Source organism: Marmota monax, unplaced genomic scaffold, assembly GCF_021218885.2.
Source record: "Marmota monax isolate L192 unplaced genomic scaffold, Marmota_monax_Labrador192_F-V1.1 WCK01_AAM20220418_F8-fsc00073, whole genome shotgun sequence".
Lineage (NCBI taxonomy): Eukaryota > Metazoa > Chordata > Mammalia > Rodentia > Sciuridae > Marmota > Marmota monax.
Genome location: NW_026692846.1, coordinates 6,767,045 through 6,790,407, shown reverse-complemented (window position 1 = coordinate 6,790,407; position 23,363 = coordinate 6,767,045). Strand labels below are relative to the sequence as shown.

General features: G+C 45.6%; 1 long non-coding RNA gene across 1 annotated transcript; it reads right to left on the bottom strand.

The window, feature by feature from the left end:
- Positions 1–8,239: 8,239 nt before the first annotated feature.
- On the bottom strand, positions 8,240–13,904 carry LOC124095687 (uncharacterized). The gene is made up of 3 exons (XR_006852571.2): positions 13,651–13,904; positions 11,183–11,614; positions 8,240–8,761 (listed from the first exon to the last, which is right to left on the bottom strand). It is a non-coding gene; the product is annotated as an uncharacterized LOC124095687 (long non-coding RNA).
- Between the last annotated feature and the right edge of the window lie 9,459 nt (positions 13,905–23,363).

The window sequence follows — 23,363 nt, the reverse complement described above, 5'->3', positions numbered from 1 at the left end:
AGGCTGAGTTTTATTCTCTCTCTGAAAATTTCCTACCTACTCTGAGAAATTCCCTTTTCTCTCTGGCCCTGTTAAATCAAAAATCACTCCATTACACTATACTACATTTATCTATGTTTTGTTTCCTCTAATCTATGAACTTTTTGGAACAGGGCTATATCTTAATTGTCCTCAAATCCTCATGAATAGCAGAATTGACATAAAGTAGGTGCTCATTAAACATCTATTGAATAAAATCAATAAACACATTTATGAGGCAATGCACATGTTTATGATATTCAAAGCATCATTTATTTCTGATAAAGAAAAAGAGTATGGATTACATCACAATCTGCAGTATCCTCCCTGCATGTCATAAAAATCCTGACTAAAAATGACAAGCCAGGCCATTCAGGTCCAGGGGTCATCTGACCCTCACCCCAGGAAACAGAAGGGAGAAGAGGTACTATTTGTTTATAATATAATGCTATTTAGTTAGGAAAAAATATGAAATAGTATTAATCAAAAAGATGAAAAATGAAAGAAGAATCATATGAGGTCTTACTTCCTTGAACCTAGGTGAAATCATTGCTTATTTCTTCACTTGAATTTGGCTTCTTCATTGACATTCTGACATTGCAGCATGTTCTGGAAGGAACGTGGGAGTTTGCCAAGCAGTGAATCGTGTGTGTAGGTGGGTGGGTCGGAGGGCTGGAGGGGAGCAGGGATGAGGTAGAACCCATGTAGAGGGGCATCTGTGGGCACAGGTGTAGAATCATAATGCTCCAGAGGGCGACGGGGAGCAGAGGAGGATGGTGGGTAGCAGAGAGGCCAGAAAGGCAACGTCCTTTTCCATTATTCTAAATGGTTGGACTTTATCCCAAACGTAGGCACTGGAGAGGTACAGAAGGACTTAAGCCATCCAGCAGTACTCATGGGGAGGGTGAAATACCAACAAATCCAAGCTGTAAATCTGTGGGTGCTGGCTACCCACCCCTTCTTCCCACCGGGTTTCAGCCATTGAGGAAACAGACTCGAGATCCAGCCACAGCATCTCTCTTGGTCTGGCTGGTCCACCTCTCATCATGCCTGTGTTCTTGGTTCCAGGAGGGAGCCACAGTTGGGAAGGCAGCTTGAACCCAGTTCAACGAGGCTTGCTCCTGCCTCCCTCTGTCTTAGGTGTGGTGAGACTATGACCCTCCATCGGGACACCGCTCAGCCCCTGGAGCACAGCCCATGCTCCTGTCCATATACCCCGCATCTGGAGGGGCTGTGGTGAGAACGTCCGTCCCACTAGCATGACTTCAAGGCCATGGCTGGCTCCCGCTCCAGAGGTCCAGCGTGGGCCAGGCTTCTGAGGCACAGCAACCAGATGGGTCACGTTCTTATCCGTGGGGAGGAGCAGAGGGCAGGTGGCACTGGGTGACCTGAGGTATCAAGCCCACCCTCCTCTCTCCAGGGAGTGGGATGGAGGTCTCACTCTGAAAACTGAGCCATGAGGTGGGAAGGAGAGAGGGAGGGAAATAGAAAAGGTGTACCTTACCCAGGAAAGCCAAGTTATGAAATCAACAGCACAGGGATGGGGAGGCCCTAGACTGAGAAACACCATTGAACGGAGGAGGGAACCAGGAGAAACGACAGCCACAGACCTTCATGTGCATCACCCTTAAACTCTGCTTTCCTGGAGTGTCACCCCAGTCCTTGCTGCTTGCTCATCAGGTGAGTGGTGGCCACTCACGTCACCTCTGAGCCTGTCTCTTCATCAGCACCATGAGTTCACATGCTGTTCACATAGAACCCTTCTCCACTTAACCGTTCTCCACTGAGTCCTCATTGGAACATTTCCTGCTACCAACAAGATCTGCACCTGGGCCTGTGCAGGTTGGAGATGATAAGACGTAAGGTCCTTTTCCACAAACACCTCAGCTTGTTGACATTTTTTCTTGAGCCAAACTTTTTGAATTTCCTTCTTCTATCAAAAGCTACACAGCATAAAACTTACATGATCAAGAACCTATTAAAAATTAGCAGTTGCAACCCCAAGGAAATGAAAAGTTTAACAAGAGTGCGTGGCTAGAGCCGGCGTTGAGAGGGAGAAGCGCTCACATAGAACCCTTAATTGGTGACTAGGGTAGCTGGAGTTAGGCAGCTAACAAGCTAAACAATTTTGATGACATAAAATTAACACCAGGACATAGGAAAAGCCTGTTTTATTTGCTATTTTATGTGTTATGTGACAATTTAATTAAACTTTGAGGGAATCCAAGCAGTTAATTCCCCAGAGAAATAAACCAAGAATGACATTCAGTCCTGTCTCCTAAGGAGAGCTAGGCGAGGAAGCACTTTTCATTTATAACGCTATAAACCCAACTTTTACCTTGAAGTTAATAAGTGTCATTAAATCACTATGGCCTTGCCCACATCCCATCTCCTTTCTCCTCTGGGGACTGACTGGGGCCATGTGGGGGGTCTGCATGGCATGTGGGAAGGGGATTTGAATTGTGCCTGGTGGTCTGGGAGAGGAACCTTTAGCAGGCAGCCCAGGCTCGGCACCCAGGGCAGCTCCAGGTTCTCCATAAACATGAAGGGAAGGGCAGCGTGTCACAGAAGTGACAGCCACCCAGCTACTAATGGCACACAGGGAATTAGGTCACGCAGGACTAGGTCACTGTGAAGGAGCAAACACCCCAGTGCCTCGGGGGCTCCCAGGCGCACAGCATGCTTATCACTCCTCCTCTCTGGGCAGGTTCCTGGGCGCTGCGCAGGTGCCCCTCCTTTAGTACCAGACAGACACAGCAGCCACTGTCGGGTTTCTCAGTGGTACAAGAAAAGCAAGAGCAAAAGAAGCAAGCTATAAAACCTCCCATCTGAAGGTGACGCGTCAACTCCTCTACCAGTTGATTAACCAAAGCTGGTCATGTGATCACCCTTGCCGAGGACTGCTGGGAAGCACAATTCTTCCACATTCCCAAAGGAAGGATAATTGGAAATATTTGGTGAACATGTCCTGTGTGCCAGACTCTTTCCTAAACAACATGTGTACATGTGTGCACACGCATGGGTATGCACACACATGCACACACATATTCATTTATAGATATGACATGACATGACTATGTATGTGTAATATGAAGAAATCTGCAAAGTAGATTCAGAGACTTTGGAGTCTGGCATCTCAGTAGGTGCCAGCATTCTTCTCTTTCAGCTGTGCATCTTGGACAATGAAATCAGCTCCTAGTTTCTCCATTTCTCATTTGTGCAATGGGAAGACCACAGGGCTGGTATAAATAGGAAGTCTACATGTCATTGTTCCATTAATGATCAAGTGGCAGTCACTACCACTGGGAAGGAGGCTTCAACATGTTGTCCTCATAAAAGCAGGTAATGGATATTGCATAGAATGATACTCTGGTTTTAATACTCTGGTTTTAAAAGAAAAGGCAGCTGGATTTCTTTGGAATAAAGAAAGACTGTATTTACTTTCAGCATTCTATATTTGGTCTGTCCTCTGTATCACCAGGTTATGCATTTATGGATTTAACCAAATTATTGTCTTAAAAGTGCATCTGTATTGCACATGTACAGACTTCTTCCACCTGTTATTCCCTGATCAACACAGTGTCCTGCTTCTTAGGTGGCATCCACATTGCAGTAACATAGAGAGCTAAAGTACATGGGAGGAGAACATGTGTAGTTTATATACTTTGCCTTTTCCTATAAGACTCTGGGGTGGGGGAATTCTGGACCAATCTCCAGTGCATACTGAGGAATGAGCTTGTTTTACCTCTTCCCCAAGGCCACATGTCTGCTTTCCCAACTTCTCACCTCCCTCTGTGCTTAAGTGGCATTTTCTTTGTCCTCCTATAGCATTTACTTTCTATACCATTCAATCTGATTTTAAAAACTCATTGCTAGATATTGTAACAGCCTAATAAGCACTTGAATGAATGCATGCATTTATAGTTGAATTTTAAAGGCATGGATTATAGCCAACTAGGCCCACAGAGAGGGTAAGGGAACCAATATCAATGGAGTCCATGCTTACCATGTGCTTAGTAAATACTGGGCTAAACTTTACAAATATATGATATGATTTGATCCTTAGAATAATTCAACAAATTATACATGGTCACCCTTGCTGTCTAAGAAAACTAGAAACTGATACTCAGGGTTCTCAATGTAATATTGAGAACAGCTACTTGTTTGAAAACCCAAATGGAATGAGCACTCAGGATATATCAGACAATGTAAAAATACTCCACACGCACACACACAAATGCATATCACACAGCACATGTGTCACTTACCAAATGTGAACAGATAGGTTGGGGATGTCTGAAGAGGCTGAAGCTGGTCCTTATTCAATGTATTTCTAGGAGCTGAGAGACCACCAAGGCCATGTGACCACCTGAATGTGGGATGAGGGGTAGGAAGGGCAGACTAAAGACAGGTCATTTAAGAGATTGTTGGAGGGGCTGGCGATGTGGCTCAAGCGGTAGTGTGCTCGCCTGGCATGCACGGGGTACTGGGTTCGATCCTCAGCACCACATTAAAAAAATAAAGTAAAATAAAGATGTTGTGTCCTCCAAAAACTAAAAATTAATATTAAAAAAGTCTCTCTCTCTCTCTCTCTCTCAAAAAAAAAAAAAGAGAGATTGTTGGAATAGTTCAAGCAAGTGGCAATAAGCCCCAGGACCAGGAAGGTGACAGTGGAACACAGTTGGATGAGGGTGAAGAGTTGTAAGAGGAGGTGTGAAGCCAGTGGTGAAGGAAGCGACCCCACAGACAGGTGTGAGGACCGAGGAGGACAGAGGCACCCATAGTCCATTGCAGCCTCTGGGTGCCTACCAGGACAATGGCGCCATTTTTAGCCATTGTGAGACTCAAGAAAGAGCTAGTTTGGGAAGAGACATGGAGACTTCATGTCTACTGCATTGCATTCATAGTTCAGCAGATGTGGAGCATTCCAGAATCTGGAACCCAGGGGAGAGAGTTGGCCGGCTTGGACCCTTGTGCCTACAGGCAGAAGGCTGAATGTTAGAGCACAGGGGTGAGGAGGAGCTCTGGAGGTGGGGCATGAGGGTTCAGAAGGAAAGGGGGGGAGTGTGGCCTTTAGAGGAACACCAAGAAGTGGCAGCAGGGGAGCAGAAGCATTCTGAAAGTTGGCAGGAGTATGGGGACTGGACTGTGTCATCAGGACTCAGTTCCTTGGGTTCCAATGAGGCACCATAGGCCTTGGAGTGGGAGATTGTCACAGGAACCAGACAAGGACAAGAGACCAAGAGGAGGGTGGAACCTGTGACAAGTGCGTGAAGCCATGAAGGAAGGTTCTGGTTGGGAAAGGCAGCGGTCAGCGCTGAGCGCTCTTTCCAGACGTCCAGGGGTGAGGTGAACGTCTGGAAAGAGTGTCAAGAATGTAGCAGTGGAGGGTGTGGTGAGGGCTGCTTTGCTTCAAGATGAGGAATGTCAGAGCATTTGTCAATCCTCGGGAAACCTCCGAGCAGGGGAGAAAGAGAGAAGATACAGGGGAGAGGGGGGAATTACCCCAGTAGGTGGCAGAGCAAGCATAAAGACGGGCACAGAGGGCATGGGCAGGGACAACCCTGGTGAGTGTAAGCCAGTGCAGAGCAGAACACTAGGGCAGGAGGAAACGGAAGTTTCTCATCTAAGTTCCCGTGGACCCAGTGAAGGAAGGGTCCAGAATTTCTGCCAATAGTAATAGTCTAGGATTAGAGTTAGGCTAGCTTGAGAAGGCCAGCGGGAAACTCCATGTGTTTCTGGTTTCGTGGGGTTACGAGAAGGTGATGGTGCGGTGACATGGAACCCAAACTGAATTGGGCCTCGCACGTGGCCTGGTACGCGGCAGCGCTCTGTAGATGCACAGGTATTGCATCTACGTGTTGCTTTTTAACAGTGTTTGATTTTGGCTTTTCTTGTCTCTAATTTTTCTTTCTTTACTCTCTAGATGCTAACATAAGAAGAGGAAAATTATTTCTGAAAAATCTGTGGTGTGCTGTGATTTCGTATTTGAATTACCCTACATGCTGCAGGGAAGGCATTCAGAAATTCCCTGAGTTCCCTTTATCAAGGGGGCTATGTGACTCAAAAATTCACATGTTCCAAAAAACTTGTATGCCATCTCTGGTGTGAGGTTGCCATGTTGCTGATTTCAGGGGCCAGTGTCCTGGCTTGCGTGGTTAGTACTCAGTGCTCTTCAGTGGACTTGGGCACCTTTGTCTCCTGGTGAGGCTTGCTCCCTGTCTCTCCCTTCCTCCACCCCAACTCTAATTTCCTGCGTTTCCAGGAAGAACTGACCATGAATTTATTACTGGCGTTAAGAATCGCACTGTGTCAGCATGTGGATCTCTCTCTAGGCTTATCAAAAGAAAACAGCTTTTATTCTTAATGCCAGGGAAAGATTGGGATTGGGGAAAAAGGGAAGTTTGGGCCAGTGTGGAGGGAGGAGAGATAAGAGTAATAGAAAGTCAGGAGGGAGGCTGAGAAAGGACACAGGGGAGGGTGAGGAGGTGGGGAGAGGCCAAGCGCTTTGAGGGTTGAGAGGCAGATGCAGAAGGGAGACAGGAGTGGAGAAGAAAAGGCCAGGGGAAGGTCTGGTGAGGGTCAAGGACAAGTGGAAAAGGGAGGAAGGGAGGCGTGTTTTCAACCGCGTGCAGCAATCCTGCCCCGTGACATGCATTTTTACTACTGAGGAACCCCAGCAGACCAGGTCTGCGAAGATAGGAGACAGTCTGTTGGATGTTTAATGATTTATAACAAGTACACGGGAACGCCATTAAAAGCTAATTCATCACCGACAGGCTAAATGATTTGCAAACATCTGCTCTGCAGCAAGGCCCCTCTTGGGAAGAGAATTTTCAAGGGTTGAGCTCTTCTGATGTGGATGTTGCACATGGGAGTGAAGACACAGGCACCAGCATTGGGGTCGCCAGCTCTCCAGCCGGAGTGATTGATTAGGGGGTGCTACAGGGCACCCTCCTGACATACCATCTCCACGCACTGAGACATTCTCCACAGCTGGCTGCTGAATGGCTAGACATGCAGATTAGGATATGGCCGTCCCAACCCTGCAGGTTCAGTTCTCTGAAATGACTAAGTTTCTTAAAAATGATAGGTAGCCACCTTTAAATCTGCTGATGTGACCTTCTATCAGGTAGTAAATCCCAGCACAAATGAGTTCCCAGCCTAAATGTGTTCACTTCATACTTCACACTTGGCAGTGACCCATGTTCTTCCAGGACTTGGCCTTTTTACTTATCTCATCCTCCAGGCAATTTCACTGCAGAGAATCCTTAAATTTAGCATTCAAGGTAAAAACTGAAATCTGTTCATATTTTGCCCCGTGTTACCCTGTGCTTACCTCTGCGTTAACCTGCGGGCATGGTAAATGGTTTTCGACACACTTATAGCTTCCCATATGTTGTGTGTTGAATTCCCACACGTCAAAGAAGATGTGCAGAAGTTCTGACTCCCAAGAACCACAGAAGGTGACCTTATTTGGAAATGTGGTTTCTGAAGATGTTATTAGTTAATAGGAGGTCATATTGGAGCAGATGTTCACCCTGCTCCAGTATTTTTGTGTCCTTATAAGAAGAGAGACACAAGGAGAGGAGATAGACACATGATGCTAGACACAGAGATTGGATCAATGCATCTAGAAGCCAAAGAGTTGCAAGGATTCCAGCAAATATCAGAAGCTGGAGGAGCCAGGGAAGGACTCTCCACTCAGGTTTTAGAGGAAGCACGGAACTGGTATGGTATTCAGGCATCTGGAACGGAACTATGGCCTCGCGCATTCCTGGTGTTTTAGGACACAGCAATGTGGTAATTTGCTAGGGAAGCCCTGGGGAATTGTCCTGCTCTGCTTAAAGGCATTTCTTATATCATAGGAGCCTGCTCGGCCAGCATAGGCCCAACCTGTGTGAGAAGAACTTGTGAAAGGATGATGAGAGGCCGATGAAGAACTGGCCCTAACACCCATGGTTGGCAGGGATGTACCTGAAGTGGTTTCTAATGTTCTCATTTGCCCACTTTTCCCTGTGGAATACATTGAGATTTGCTCACTTGGTCTACTTCAACACAGTGGTAGATTGTCGGGGTTTTTAGCCTCCCATTTCCTCCTGACCTGCGGGAGAGATGGGATTAGGCCCGCCCGACCAGGACAAGCCAAGAAAGACAAAGGTCGACTGGCCACCTGCACCCAGCCCTCCCCCGCCGGAGGACAATCAGATGCGCCAGGGAGAACAGTCAAAGCAGGATCTCGTTTAATGAGAAAACACACACAGCTAATATAATATACAGGAGCCAATCAGGGTAAAGGTCAGCAGGGTGGGGAGGGTTCACGAATACACCCATCCTACAGGCCATAATGGGAAACACGAGCTGTCCGTGAGGGCAGAAGGGTTCTGAGTCTATCCTAGAGGTGGTCCGATTTCCGTCACAACCCAGAGCAATGCCTTCTGGCTGATTGCCAGGCGCTGTCTTAGCCACATGTGGCCCCAGGACTGGGAAGCCGGTCACAGCCAGCAAGTTTCCTCTTTTCGGATGCAGCATGTCCCATGTTACATCATGCCCTACCGTAGATCACATATGTCCACAAGTCCTTTGCTACTCCTCCCATTAGAAGCCACCCTGGGATTCATCTCTGCAACCTTGGCCACCTGTGGACATGTTCATGTCATTGGTTTCCATAACTGGAGCCAAAATCTCTTTTCCTCTTATTCTGGGTAGTAGTTTGGGTGTAAGGTGTTCCCCTGAAGCTCATCTGTGAGACAATGAAAAAAAGGTTCAGAGGAGAAACGATTGGGTTGTACAACTCTTAAGCAAACCAGTGATTTAATCCCCTGATTAGGATTAACCGAGTGGTAGCTGAAGAGGTCAGGTGTGGCTGGAGGAGGTGGGACTTTGGGGGTGTGGCTTTGGGGTGCACTTCTGTATCTGGCGAGTGGAGTCTCTCTGTAGCTGATCACGATGATGTGAGCTGCTTCCCTGTGCCTCCCTTCCCACCATCATGTTCAGCCTCAGCTCGGGCCCCAAGGAATGGAGCCAGCCTCTGAAACTGTGAGCTCTCAAATAAACATTTCTTCCTCTACAATTGTTGTTAGAGTCTGTAAACAAGTCAGGATGGCGCCTGGCATTTTGCCCGGGGGGAGTGGTTTGTGAAGTAACGCCAGCGAGCCATTAAGTGTGGAGATTCCTTATTGGTTGGCTGCTGTATCTAGTTTATGCTAATTAAGATAAGCTGTGTGGAATGTATATATACCCCTCCAGTCCTACAATAAACGGCTCCTACTCCTGCTGTATCAGTCTACAGAAGTTACTCGTCACCCCCCCGCCCCCACCCCGGTTATTTTGCTGCAGCGGGACTGCGGCAATTGTTCTGGTCAGATCTTTTAGCCAGAGCAGCGAAATAGCTGACTAAATCATTCTAGATGATTTCTTTGTCTCCTTCAAGGATCAACTCTCACCCTTTAATATCCCTGAAGCCTTCTGCAGTAAGCTCAGCCCACTGATGCTCTGAGAGTGCCTGAGATTTGGTGGACTGTGGAATTCTACTGGGTGAGAGCAGTTTGGCGATTCAGAAATAATCGCAGTCAACATCCTTCATTGTACAGATGACGAAACTGAGTCTCAAAGGTAGTGCAGTTGGCCAAAGTTCATGGAGATACAGAACAGTGGTTAAGAGGTTGCATTGAATCCTGGCCCTGCTTCTCCGGGGGCTGCGTGCCTTGAGCAAGTTCCCCAGTTCTCTATGCTCCCGTTTTTTATGTTTTTTTTTTACAGTGGTATAAAATTTATTAATATGTCAAAATGAACCCACGATTATGTACAACTATAATGCATTAATAAAGACATTTAAGGAAAGGATAGGGAAAACAATACCAAAAGAGAATAAGCATCATTTTCATAGGGTTGTTAATAGACTGTGAGAGAATAATGCACAATGACACCTAACACAGTGCCTGGTGGATGGTGAGTTCTAAATAAAAACTACTTGTTAATCATTTATTGACTGCAGGTACCAGTCTGGGTACTGATGGTACAAACAGAATTAAGGAGGCAAAATCCTGGTCTTCATGTAGCTTATATTCTAGTAGGAGAGAAACCATCCTCTACAAACACAAAAACACGTATGATAGAATCTCAGCTAGGGAAAATGATTGGGATAAATAATTAGGCAGGACAAAGAGAGAGATGATGTGCTATCTGCTAGGCTACCCAGAGAAGGTGACTTTGAGAAGGTCACGTTTGGCCACAGTCAGGAATGGAGGCAGCATCACTGCCTTCGTCTCCATCATCACCAGCCTTATCACAGCCTGGATCGATCACAAGGGAGCCCTCTCACAGTGACATCATGCTGCCTCCCAGTGACTGAGCAGAGAAAGCATTTACGAGTGACAAAGAAATAAAACAAGTCAAAGAATACAGCCAGAGTTTCCTTCCTCAATGCATGAATAAGGAAAAGCTTTGAAAGTGATAAGCACAAATAAGTCCTTTTCTAAGATTATACAAAGCAGCAATGTTTGGAAAGTGGCCATTTCTGATCCTCCAGCCTTGGTGGCCTGCAGATGCCAGTGCAGTTTTCTCCTTCCTGAGCAAATGTGTGTGGGGTCTCCAAAGGCAGAGGTCTCTGGAGAACAATTCACCCAGTGCATGGATAGCACCGGCCCAGAAATGGTGAGCATGGGGTTTGGAAGAAGAGAATTAAACTGAATCCAACTTATACCCCTCATTGACTGTGTGACTTGAGTAAGGAAAAAAAAAAAAAAAAAAAAAATATATATATATATATATATATATATATATATATATATATATACCAAACTGCTGAAGGAGAGCACCACAGAGACACAGAGACAGGTCTGACAGCCCCAGAGGCTCCAAGCCTAGGGTGCGGACGCTCAGCAGATGAGTGGATGAACGATTGAATTCACCTATGCCTCCAAATGTCAATTTCCATGTTGTTAAAATGGGAATGACAATATATTAGGTTTTCATGAGTTAAATGAGATAATGATTATAGAACAGTGCAGTGCCTGGCAGATAGTAATCCTGGCTTTATCTTTCAGAGTTTGCAGAAGGAATGCCGTTATGACTGGACGAAGACTATCTATGCTAGTGGAAGAATGGAAACAGGAGGGCTCAGGGAAGGAAGGTCTTTGGAAATATAAAATTAAATGCAAACCTGGCCAGAAAGACTCAGTCTGAAGGGTTCAAGGAAGATCTCTGGAATCTTCAGGTGGAAGATGGAGCTCCGATGGCCTTTAGCAAGCCTTGCTTATACATGCCAGAAGCTGTCTCATGTGTTCTTGTCTGTGGTTTACTTTAAAATATCAACTTTGTCATGTGGGTGTGGTTATGGCCAAGCTCATAGGACAGAGGCAGGGTTTGAACCAGGTCTCTGACTGGGAAGATTTGAAAGTGTGTTGACTTGCAAAGTAGATCTGTTTTCGTGCCTGTCTTCCAGGGTCAGTACCATTTTGTGGATTTAGCCAGGATTCTAGGCATCTTTATTCAATTCTGAGTTCTTTTATCAACAAACTGCCCATAGGATTTTTCTCACTCAACAATTATAAAAAACAATGGTGTACATCTCCCTCAGTACTCTTCAGGGAACCTAGCAAAGACAGTAAAGCATACGTAAAGACAAATACTAAAATATAACATTACTATTATAAAATAGAGGTCAAGATTCATGTACCTAGTGGTTTTTAAAGAGCATTGAAAGGTGATTTTTATAATTTGTTTTTCTCATCCACAGACCTATGTACACAAATTTGAGACTTTCCAGAACCTACCATTCAGCTGTAATAACTCAATGTTTATCAATAATCAATAAATCCTTATTAGGCCCTGATAGGATTTATTGCTTATTTCTGTACCAATGACAAGGAGTCACTGGGTATTTCTATGAGAAGGGGAGAAGACCAGCTGGAGAGGTAGGTGGGGTGACTGGGGTCCTGTGCTGCTAAGGGCCAGCCAGAGTCCAGCCAGAGCTTTCTCAGCCCTTGGCACCCTGGCTACCAAACTCTCTGGGTTGCCTTGCCAGCTCATCTTAGGCGCAGGGGGCTTACTTAATTGGAACAATTATTGGTAATGCATTTTTACATGATCTCATTAGCTGTATTGTCCCAAAGCATAGATTCTGAATGCAGATACGAGGAACAATAGCCTGTTTTAATTTGTGGAAATTATATTTAGAGAAAATAAAGCATGAGCCCTTTAAGGGCATATTGATCTGAATGTTTTGTGAAATTATAGGGCTTTGCGTAGGTGACCATGTTAATTGGACTATGAGAGGTGGAGGACTTAATCAATGGAGTCTGTAACTGAGTGGCTAAGATAGTTCTCTACCTATTAGAAAATAGAAAAACTCTGTGAACACACTATAAGAATGGAAGACATGTATTCTCCTTAACTCTTCTCCCTCCCCATCCTGCTCTGTGTCCTGGGAAGCTGACTCCTAGGACGACTCCAAAGGACCGCTTCACCCTCCCTCCCTCTCCTTTCTGCTTTGGGTTGGGTTTAGCCAACAGGAAGCACCAGCAAGAAGATATAGAGTTTGGAGCTACAGCTGAGTGTTCCTGCCTAGGGCTACAACTGTGGTCAGGCATTGGCCCCTGCAGATTTAGGACTCTTACAGCCATAGATCTAGTAGGTCCAATAGTTATAGATCTATAGCTCAATAACCTGTCCTTTCCCACCACCTGCTTCCTCAGGCTTAGGGTGGCAAGCACCCATGTCTAATCCAAGGTGCTTCATGATTCTTTGCTGGTTTTCCTACTCCCGACCAGTGGAGACCAAAGGCTCTCCATTCTCCCTGGGGAGTGTGGCAGCCGCTTCCTGCTGGGAATAAGTCATGGTGGGAGAGGAGAGAGGCAAAAGTGTCTTGCCTCAATTATATATGCTCCAATCTAGAAAAGCACTCTCCTAAAATTAGGACAAATAGGTAGTCGGAATTAAAGGCACACGGCAGATAGGGGAGCCTGTTCCACCCATTCAGACGCATTGGTGATGGACTGAGGTATCCACACGAGGCAGGGCTTCCATCAACAGGCTCAGTGAAAAAGACAGCAGGAAGAATGTCCACAAGGACTTCAGTGCTCGAGCAGCCCATAATCCGTCAGAGACTATCGATGGCCTTGGGGCACAGAGCTCTTTAATCTCAGAGCACAGGAAATTAGAGGGAGTTATAAATAACCCTTGAAGATAGAAAGGCAGCCAAGGATTTGGTTAAATAGTGATTGAAAACACAGGGAAAAAAATCATAGTTACTCCTATTTTTTAATCTCCTTTTTATGTATCTTCTTACAAGTTATTTTTGTTTGATAAAATATTCTGATGGGATTTTAATAAATATTAAAAAGAGACACTCAGTAGTTTCTGTGGCTTTTTTTCCATGTGTTACTAGTCAAGAATGAACTATATGTCCAGCAGCCTCTTTTTACCTATTTTGGGTAAGAGAAACAAGAGAGATGCTTGTGCAAGATTTGCAGGCAAGGTGATCATGCGTCTCGGTTTCCCCCAAATGCTGGAATTTCCCTGGCATAGGACTCTCACTGTTAAAGCCAGGACAGTCCTGAGCAAGCAGGGTCTGTTGGTGACACCATCTGAGTGTGGAAGAGAAGTCTCAGCTCATGGGTTGTCACTCACCTGCTGGCTCATTTTGATAGTGCAGGGCAGTCGCAGGGACATGTGTCTGCTCCACCTGCCCATGTCTGCTGCTTCCTCCAGCTCCTGATTCCCAGGCTGGACATCGGGGAGGGGGTCCACTGCTCCTCCAGACACAGTGCAGTTGAGATCTGTCAGCCTGCCCTCGAGGTCCTGGTGCGTCTTTTCTCTTGCTCTCTTTACCTCTATCTCTCCTTCCTGAATGGACTGTCTGCCATATGGACCTCAAGCTTTTAAGTCACTTCCTGAAACAACAGCATTATCAGCACCTGCAATTGCATGAAGTTGAATTTCTACAATTCCCTTTTAAGTGTGTGCGTCTATGCATGGACCCCTGTGTCTGCTTCTCTGATTAAACTCCAACTGACACCATTTAATTTCCTAAATTTCAGAAAAATCGCAATTCTCTTAATTAGAAAACTCGCTAAGTTCGTAGGAAAGAGCCTCACCTCCTGGCCCACACAAATCATGCACAAGCACCATGTCTCCTTTTGGCAACTTCCAGATTTGCCATGTGGCTGGAAAGCAAATGTGTGCTTGATTTTAAGAACAACATCACAATAGATGGCTCTTGGGTTGCAAAGAGGACTGGAGTCCAGTATGGGTCATTCCACTGTTCAAAATGTGGGATTTCCTAAGAATCAACAGACAGAATCCTTGAATGTGAACGGCGGGGTCCCTAAGATCCTGCCCTCTATGTCTGCCACACCCCATCTTTCCACTTCTGTCCTCATTTTATGCTTCAATGACACAAACTGATTTATTATTCTTCCTGTGCCTGTGACTGATTCTCTGGGTGATGTTAGGCCAACAAACACCAAGGCGCTGTCTGGCCCTTAGTTGCAGGATCTGTACAATAATCATGTGTAACACAGGCTGTTCTGTCTCCTGCCTTGTTTTTCCCCACCCCACAGACCTGATACACTGGCTTCAGGCCCCCCTGACTTCTCCAGGTCCACTGAGGACCATTTCCTGTGGCCACCTCAGAAGGTCCCCTACATCATCTCTACCATTACTACTAACTAATAAGAAGAATTATAGTAATGATAATGAAATAGAACAAGTGCTATTTACTACCTTGAACATGGTTAAACTCTTCAGGTCAGGAAACTATATAAACTTTGTCCCCAGAAGCTCCTAGTGCCTGTAGTGTGGTCATTACCATTTTACAGCTAAAGAGAACTGAGGTTCAGAGAAGTTAAGCAACTTGTCTAAGGCTCCAGAGACTCATGAGTATATGCCTGTGATCTGAATGCAGTGTGACTCCAGAGATCCAGCAACAACCCTTACTGTCAAATTTGGATCGTATCCATCAGCCACAATGCCCCGTTCTGGTCTGCTTACATGTCCATATTTAAGTAGGTTGAAAGTTCTGGAAGGAAGCAAGGGACCATGGACATTGATTTTTATTTTGCACCTTTTAACATTGTGTGTGGCCCAGCGCAGGTGCTTAACAAAAGTTTTGCAGAAAAATACATGAATGGAAAGAGGGGTGGATGGATGACTGAAATCACCACGGGATCACCTTGGGCTCCCAGACCCAGATCTTCAATGCCACAGCAAAGCCGGGCATTGTTCAATGGAAAAGGAAACACAAGGAGTTTGTGTTCAACACAACACCCAACATTGCAGATATTAAAGAAAGAGGTGAATATTCTGGAGCTTCTTCCTCTTTCATTTAATATTTCTTGGCCCCAAGCAACTCTCTGTTTTTACACATAATGCAAAGTCCATGCTGACTTCCACAATTAACCTACTGCTTTTAGCTAGGTGTTGTGTAAAAATGCAAGGAGGAAGCACACACTGGGGGCTTCCACTTTTCTCATTGTTGCCTCAGTCTCACTGAAACTTGGGAAGCAAATTATCTGCCTTTTCTATCAAACAACAAAACATTTGCCCAATTAATCTCTGCCCTGGGTTTTGCTTTTCTTAGTCTAAATCCATGTCATTATGCATCTTTCAAATCCTGAAAATGCAATAAAAACAGAGACTAAAGTGTATTTCAGCCCTCATTGATCAACCTAATGATTCTAAATGTATTGGATATAAAATAGATGTTCTAATTTTGCTTACTCTTCATTTTTTCCACACAAACAGAGAAAACCCACAGTGCCTCAGGGGAACAGAAATTCTGCATCTCTCTGCACTTGAAACACATAATGAGTTTGAGCCAATGGCTCCATGCTGCCTGGCTGGTGAGAACACTCAGTCCCTGTGCTCTGCATCGAGTGTTCAAGAGACAGTGTTGGGGCCAGAGCCCAGGGCCAGCCAATTAGGAGCCAGTAGTAATGAGCCTGTGATTTTGGTTTACTCTCCAAATAAATTATTTTTAGTACTTTGTTTGTTGTCCCAGACATCAACCATTAACCAACTGTTTGCAAACTGCTGGTCATGCAGTGTGCTGGAAGAGAGCACTATAGTAGGAGTCACAATCTCTGTTTTCCAGAATTTACTCTGCCACTAAATCGCCAGGTACCATTGAAAAAAGTCATCTATTTTTCGGAGTAACTTCATATTTCCATCTATAGCAAAAATGGGTAAATAAACATAGACAATGAGAACTTAAAAAATGGATCCTCTGTGTAAGGCTGGGGAGCTGGCCTAGCTAAATGTTTCATGCACTGTGGTTCATGGATTTACTGGGATCTGGAAACCTATCCTGGGAGTAAAGTGTTCCGTGAAATTCCACGTTTTAATTTAGATGAGTATTTTTGAAGAGAAGAGAGTGATGCGTCTGTCATTCGTGTGACTGACAATCAAGGTCTTCTTGTGATTCTGGCCTACAGTCACCATTTGTCTTAACTATCTTAAGTGAATACCTGAAGATGCCGAAGTTCGGATTTTAATGTTATACTTTGCTTAAAGGTCCATAGAAATCCTAGCATGCATCCTAGGCATAGAAGGAGTGGCCTAGGAAGCATGTCTCTCTCTACTATTAGAGATTATCTGAAATACTTTAGAGAGGCTGATTGATCCATCCATTCCTTCCTGCCTCCACGTTTATCATGTGTTCTAGCACACCCACGGCAAGCCAGACACTGCCAGCCACGGAGGTGAGCAGCATGAAGAAGAGTCTCCTGGAGCTCCGGGAACTTCACAGCCTGGTGGGGGACACACACATATCCATAGGGACTTATAGACTATTTCTAATCTCTTCATTCATCCCAAATTTATAGAGACTTGTCCAGAGCTGGAGTGACTTGAGCAATGTCCTCACTCATGTTCAAAGTTTGTTATGAGCATGAAATGAGATATTCTCAGTGAAATGGCCTTGAAAATGAAAGGGTTTGTGCTTCCCAGGCAAGAACGACTTCCACTAAATATTTTTATTTGTTAGCCTACATCTTTCCATAAAAGGACTTAAAGGAGTTTGCAGCCAAAGCCATATAATAAAAATAGTACTGATAAAACCAGGAAAGGGAGGGAAAGGAATCACATTTGATCAGTCGACTGGGAAATAAGGTGTAGGTATTGCCACCTGCCTCAGACTTGGAGTCCTACAACCTGGGTCTCACCCCAGCACCAGGAAGTCCACCTCAGGATTCAAGGCTAGCTTCCCTACCCTCTAAGCCTCAGTTTTCCTGTTGTCTGTGAATCAAATCATTTCTACTTCAGAGGACCTATGAGAATTAGGTGTATGTAGATATGAATACTCCAAGGAGACTTCCTGTTTCTGGTTTCACACACCCAGAATTTGGATGCTGTCATTCCAGTTAACAAGAAGGAAAAAGTTGAACAACTGAAAATTCCACAGTTCTTCTTGGATCTGTAACAGAGATAGGACACAGGGGAAACCAATGCCCCCGAGGTTGGAAATAGGCAGATGGGTGCAGGGAGGCTTGGCTCAGGGAGGCTGACCCGCCAGCAGACACCTCCTCGGGAATCAGTGCTGGGCAGGAAAGCCTGGACTGACACCAACGGATTGCCCAGGGCTCAGGGTGGACACATCTGGTGGGCGGAAAGGCTAGGGCAACCTGTCGCATGGGGGAGTCAGCCCTTGGGAGTTTTACTTCCAGGAGTTCTCCCAGGTCCTCATGGTAAATATTGCAGTGGAAACTCTGTGCCTCCAGAGGGGTGAGCAAAAGGGGGGACTTGAAAAGTGTTGTGTTCTTTTAAAAAATATATTTTTAGTTGTAAATGGACACAATACCTTCATTTTATTTATTTTTATGTGGTGCTGAGGATCAAACCCAGTGCCTCACACATGGTAGGTGAACACTCTGTCACTAAGCTACACCCCAGCCCTGTGCTGTGCTCTTTACAAGGTCTGACCTAGAGAGTCCAGGTGACTGACAACCGCCGCCCCCGTAGCCATCCCATCCAATCCATGCAGAGAAAGAACCAAGAAACGGTGACAGAGAGTCCATGGCGCAGGCTCACTGCAGGTCTGAGGACTTCTCCCAGGACTGATGGGTTCCTCCTCTCCCCACACCTTGCAGCCTCTTGTTGGAGGTCTATTTACAGTAATTCCATCTATCTATATCTATATCTACATCTATACCTACATCTACTTATATATAAGTAAAACGAATTAAAGCAATGAATCAGGGACAGGAGGGAAGAGTGAAGATTAGTTTGTTATTACAAAGAACATACCTGTGAAGAGAAAGAGAGAACTTGGATCATGTTGCATGTTGCAAACTCTAGGACAATCACACACACAAACGTGGAGAGAGAAGGATAAACAATATGCTAAGAAAGGTGAGAAAATGAAATCATGTAACACTAAAATCAAACCACAAAAGGCAGAAAACAGCAGTGAATATCTGTCACAAATTGTAGCACACCCTTTTGTCTTCTCGTTCCTGGCTCAGATGGTATTCTGTGGGCTGGCCCTCTGCCTCTGTCTTGCTCACACTCTAATCCCAGACCTCTGTAGCCCTGGTTCTTTATAGGTGGGCTCCAAACCCTGCCAAGAAGATAGGATGAACCCCTCAGAATTATTTTGATGTAAATACAAATGAGTGAATGAACAAATGAAGAGATACATGAATGTCCTCATTTCACACAGGGAAAAATTGTGCGTCGTTGCTGTTGATGGGGGTCCGATAGGGTTCAGTTCTGAGATGCCCTCCCACCTTGTTCCCACCATTCCTGTCCACCTACCTGGCCCTGCAACTGCTCAGGCCCAGAGGCCATCCTGCTGTTCTTTTCCCTCCACCCCCGCTAAACATGGAGTTGACTCACAGAGGTTTGAAAATTCTCCTCTTCTTACTTCTTGCCTGGTATTTTCATAGCTAAGATTGGAATCTTCTTGGTTTTGAAGATGTCTCTACTGATTCATATGGGAAAAGGCGAGATCCACAGAAAGAAGCCAGGGCTTGCCCCCCGCCCTCTCAGGAGTGGGGCTGGTGAAAGATCTGGGCTCCTGAAGTTCTCGGTGCTGCTTCATTTGTAGTCCTGGGGTTCCCATTGCTGCGTCGTCTTCTCATATCCTAGGAAGAGTATGCAGGAGCCTTCTCCCTTCTCTACAGCACATGAACATTTTTTGCCATCAAATACACTTAAAATGATAGCTGAATAATTGGACATTTTCTATATGAAAGGTAAATTTGAAATGAGTTCATACACATATTACGCAACTTAAAAGCCTAGTAAAGTAAGATTTGATTTAACAGCAATCTATTATAGCTGATTTATTTCTTTTAACTAATATTTTTTTGCCTTTTCTCACAAGTCAGCATTCATTGGTAAAAGAGGAAAAAAAATCATGATCCTGGGGGGTGGTGTCTCTGTGTGTGTGTGTGGGGGGGGGTTGTCCCTGCAAGGCATTAAGACAGCTGTGAGCGCAGGATCACAGTCACCATGGCTTGGCACTTGGGCTCCTCCTCATACCAGAGGCCAGGGGGTTGCTCAAAAGAGCTCAGGTCAGACCTTGAGCAGCAGGAGGTGCTGGGTTCTGTTTCCCTCCACTAGCCACAGAGGGACAACAGCAGAAGGGAAAGAGGAGAAAGAGACCCAAGTCACCCTTGACCTTTCATCCCCAAACAGAATCTTCAGGCTTGTGGGTGACTATCCTGGCTTATCCAAATTTCTACCTAAATTTGCACCACTACAGTCCCACTGTCTGTGTCTTCCATCCTACTTTGAGAACTATGCAGGTGGCGCTTTTCATACTGCTATGCAGTCTAAGCAAGATTATTTCTAATGCAGGCCTAATATTGTCCCCATGCAGATGCTTGCTCTTTTATAATAAGCTATTCTCCGTCCTCCCAACGTCCCAGAACGTTTTCTCTTGTCAGTTACTCCTCCAGCACAGAGTTCGAACTATTTTGCAGGGTGATGTCCTTTGGGTTGATTCTTTCAGTGTTATTCTTGGGCTGAAGATTAGAAATGTTTTTAGTTCCTGATGCCTAATGCTGAATTGCCTGGAAGGTGCTTATTTCAGAAGCTGCTTTCCTTGCCTGTCCCCAGGGATCACCAGGGATAAGGAAGAGGAATTAGGTGCTGCTGAGCACTCACCTGGGCTCACAGGCTATTAGCCACACCCCCTGAATTGCTTTATTGAGATCTTATTTTATGCAAGGTGCTTTGCTAACGGCTGTACATTATTTTCCTCCTTGTTCAGTCATCAAAAGAGATCAATGAGGAGGATATTCTGCATCTATTTTACAGATTAGGAAAACAGAGGGGCAAGGGGGTTACATTCCTCAAACAGAAGATAAATAGCAGGGCTTGCATTTGAACTCTGGACTAGCTGACATCATTGTCCCTGATCTACCAGCACCCTGCTGACAGTGCACCCTCCCTTCCAGTTTATAATGTGGCTCATGTTTGCAGAGGAGACAAGAGAGAAGAGCAGTATAAACATCTTAAAAATGGGAGCAGGGAGGCTGTGTGAGGAGAGTGGAGCAGAAGCCTCGCCTCCTTTGGACAACTCCTGATTCCTGTCTGTCGCCAGGCCCAGGTCAACAGGTGCCAGGGCCTGTCCTCTGTAAATTCTATCCTGAGTTCAGACCCCTGGGAGGCCCACACCCCTGGGCTCAGGACAATTTCAGCAGCATCTGCGTGACAGTTGACGTCCCTGCGAGCCCTGGAGGATGAGCTGCTGTGGAGCAGTGCAGATGGTGAAGAACGAAGACGTGGATCAGCACAGGGAGCCTCCAGCCTCAGAGGCTGGGGGAGAGTCATGGTGAGTCCATGGAGAAAAAGAAACATGAGCATTTTTAGCCTGGGTGGGAACAGTGTGAAAATAGCAAGTGCCTGTAATTACATGGTGACTGGAGTTTACGCTGGATTCAGACTGTGGACGATGCAGCGCAGGCTATGCCATCCATCTGCTGCTGTGTGGCTTGCCAGGAAATAAATATGCACAGAAGGCAGGAGAAGGGAAAACCATGGCGACCTTCGATAATAACCTCCTGTTGCTATTTTAACTGATGTCGTGACACTGGAGGAAAAAACAAGGTCCTTGTCTTAGGGCGATATAGTGAGTTTGCAGTGACGAAGTTTGTTTGCTTATACATTTGTCCCATGTTTTGAAAGTGTTTAAGTTTCGTCCCTTCAATGCCATTTGAGAGGCAGACTCTTCTTTCCTGTTTCAACCCAGTGACTTCAACAAAGGGAGCATACATTCTGTGACCGCCACTTTTGCTACCTGCTGGGGACCTGGTGATACATGCAATGGAGTGACAGGTGAAGTAATTGGAGCATGAGCAGGATCACAGGGGTACAGAGCAGGAGTGCCTAACCCTACTAGGGCAGGAAAGCGAGGAGGTAAGTCAGGCAGGTCTCCCAGGTCTGCAGATGTTGAGGACCACAATCAAGTTAAGATGGCGCCTGGCACTTTGCCAGGAGGAGTGGTTTGTAAAGTAAAGCCAGCGAGCCATTAAGATGATGAGGATTCCTTAATGACTGGCTGCTGTATCTAGATGATGTTAATTAAGTTAAGCTGTGTGTAATTAGTTAAGTATATATACCTCTGCTGTCCCATAATAAAGCGACTCCTGCTGTTTCAATCTTCACAAGTTGCTTGTCACCCCCTGGTTGTTTTGCCCAGCCAGACTGTGGCATGCAGGAACTGGCCCCCTGGGCATCTGACAGGGAAACAAACAGGCCACAACCTTTCAGGCATAAGTTTGCCTGAGGTATTGCAAGTCCTTGGGGGTAAGTCTAAAATACAAAGCAGTGTTGATGGCATTCAGCAGTAAGCGAGAAAGAAGGTAAGTTAAGGCAAGTGGGAAATGAAGTGACAGTGCAGGAAGGGCCCAGCTATCTTGGCTACAGAGCCAGTCACCCAGGACTGTGATCTAGAAGAAGCATGCATTGGGGGAGCAGGTTGAAGCCCAGGAGAACCACCTTCTAGCCACTCTGGTGACATTAGGAATTTATGTATCTTTTGAGCTTCAGTCTTCCTGTGTTTAAACTAAAAACATTTGTATTTACTTTACAGGATTGTTCTGACAAATTAAAAAAAAAAAACAAAAAAAAACTAATGGCATGAAAGAACCCAGTATATTCCCAACACATAGAATATGGGTATCTTCTCTGAGCATTCAGTTGGTGCCTAGAAAATTTGGACTGAATAATAATTTCATTCAACAAATAGAAACAAATTCAAAATTAGCTCGAAAAAATTAATTAAAAATGATTTTGAGAAATATTCTTATCACTTGAGAAGAATGTGTCCTGGGGCAGGGAAGGCAGTGACGGGCGAGGCCCAGGAGACAAGGAAGGAGGGAGGAAGAGGAGTGAAAGGCAGATGGCTGTGCGGGGAAGCCAGCGCGGATTCCAAGCCAGCGAGAGCCCTGCCCGACTCTATGCTGCGGCCTCATTAATAGAGACCCAGTCAGGCAAGTGTCCTTTGTGAGGTGGCCCTCGTGGACCTGAGACAAGGCAGGCCTCTGCACAGGTTCCCTGCTCATTCTTTCTCTCTGTCCCCCCGAGTCAGGAAGCAATCATTCTTTCTAAGCTGGCTCCTGAACATGCAGTTAATTTAGATCTATTGAGTTTACAGGGATTACCTTGCTTCCTTTGTAGTAAATAAAGCTGTAAACAGCTGGTGAAATTGATTAATGGCTCCAGGAGAGCTGCAGCATTTGATCAATGACAAAAGCTGTTCCTTGGGTAGGGTCTGGAGAAGACAGGAGCCCAGGGCGAGGACCACAGCCCTGGGAGGCACAGGCCGCGCAGGGAGGAGCAGCAGGAGGTTCCTTCAGCTCAGCATGCCACTTTCTGGCCTGAATAAGGGCATCGTGCACATCCTTACATCCTTTTTATTTCTCATTGGACTTTATATAATTGTCTGATTTCCTGTTTATTAAAAGACAACAATTACATAGAACATGTGAGGAAAAATGCAAATAGGTAAAAATGAAAAACAACATCCAGTTCAAAGCAGGGTGATGCCCTCACGTGCCCATCTCATCCTTGGTCATGTGTACGTGGTGCCAGGTTTGCAGTTTTAGTTTGTTCCCTTGCAACCCATGCTCTGCAGGCAATCAGAAAGAATGTCTTACCACATAAACTTGGGAGTGCTATGCACTACTTGAGCCCTTGGGGAACTTCCTCAGGCCCTTCAGGATAAAGCTTCCAACATCAGCCAACCTGACAGCTCAGCTCCCCTGGGCTGTCCTCTCACCTCTGACCTCACCTCCTGGCAACCTGCTGGCTTCTGAGATGCCAGCCACACAGATCCCCCTCTAGTCTCGCAGACATCCCCTTGGCTTTCCCACCATGCCATGTCTTGTCCTGCT